The following is a 1,461-nucleotide window of genomic DNA, read 5'->3' on the forward strand; positions in this document are numbered from 1 at the left end:
CCGGCGGCGGGACGGGGTGAAGCCATCGGCTCGCAGCCGCCCCGCAGCGAAGCCGACTAGGCAGGGAGAGCAAGCGATGCAGCTGGGGAGACAATAAGGCAGAGGAGGAGAGAGGGGACGTGCCATCTCCTGGAGACGCCGGGCATTGCACCGCGCTGCACGCTTCCTGGGGAGGAGGCTGCCAGGGCCTGAGGGAGCCCCAGCGAGGCAGCCTCCTGCCCCGAAACCTGGCTGGGGTGCAATGAAATCCAGGCAACCACCAGGCTTTGCAGAAAAGAACCGCTAGTTTCCTGTTGCCCCTTCGGGGAGCTCCTGCCGGGCCCGGGGCACCAGCATCTGCTTGCTCTTGTGACTTTTGCAAGGTGCCCTGCGAAGTGCTTGATGGACTGGACAGAAAGTGCCCGGCCCCGCCGCCCCCAGGGGATGGAGATGCCCAGCTGAAGCAGATGGGTGCAGGGTGCCCAAACACCCGTGAGGATCTGGACCTTATCATGGGGATTGCCGTGAGCTCCATGCTCTGCCCCAGCTGATGCCCCACGGAGGAGGACAGAAACCTGGGCAGGTTCCTGGCCTCACCCAGGGGAAGCCCATCAGGTCTGTGTCGCCCCATGGCTCTGTACAGCACCCCGTGAGCCATGCTCTGATCAAAAGCAGGGCCCATGGCACATCTAAGGTAATATCCTAGGAGAGCCGATCCTGGGATGCAGCAATAGAAGCTGGGTCTGGAAAAACAGTAAAACAAGCGCATTGACAGTGCCTTTCGTGGAGGTTATTGGCAGTATTCATCTTGATAATTGCAGTGCCTTCATTCCCCTAGCTCCCACTGTGCAAAGTGCTGTGTAAATAGGATGCAAGGATGTGCCTGTTCCAAGGAGCTGAAGTCCTGGTCCTCAATGCAAGCCAACATCAGCACCACGGCGCTAAGCACAGGAGCTCAGAAACCACGCATCAGACCCAAAAAATAAATCCTGAGGCTGAGCTAGAAAGCCTAGCCTTTAAAAAACAAAAAAACCCCAAACCCAAACCAACAAAAAGCCCCGCCACACTCTGGGTTCCCTTCATGCATCTTCTTAGCTTCGAGGTGGTCTGCAGCTCTGAGCTCTACCCTTTCCTTTCTGTCCACGAGGGCTAGAAATGTACTCTGCTCTGCAAAGGAAACCAAGTGGCACTTGTATTCGTAGGACCCCAGGAGCTGCAGCTTAGGAAAAACCCCAGATGCTCCAAGACTAATAAAGTAGCCTTAGTGTCCTCTGTTGTGTATGTACAGTATCGTGGTCTCTGTAGGCTTTACACTGCCCCTCTCACAGAATCAGAGCACGTTAAACAACACGGCCATGGTCTGCCACTTGGTTCTGCAGTGATCATCATTCATGCAGGGGCTGGTGCTTAGTCATTGATGTGTGCTTCAGTACCAAGCACGATTAAAGCGACCAAAACGCTGGCTTGCATCCATAGATGCTT

The sequence above is a fragment of the Gavialis gangeticus genome, unplaced genomic scaffold (genome assembly GCF_001723915.1).
Source record: "Gavialis gangeticus isolate Ggan-Ray unplaced genomic scaffold, GavGan_comp1, whole genome shotgun sequence".
NCBI lineage: Eukaryota > Metazoa > Chordata > Crocodylia > Gavialidae > Gavialis > Gavialis gangeticus.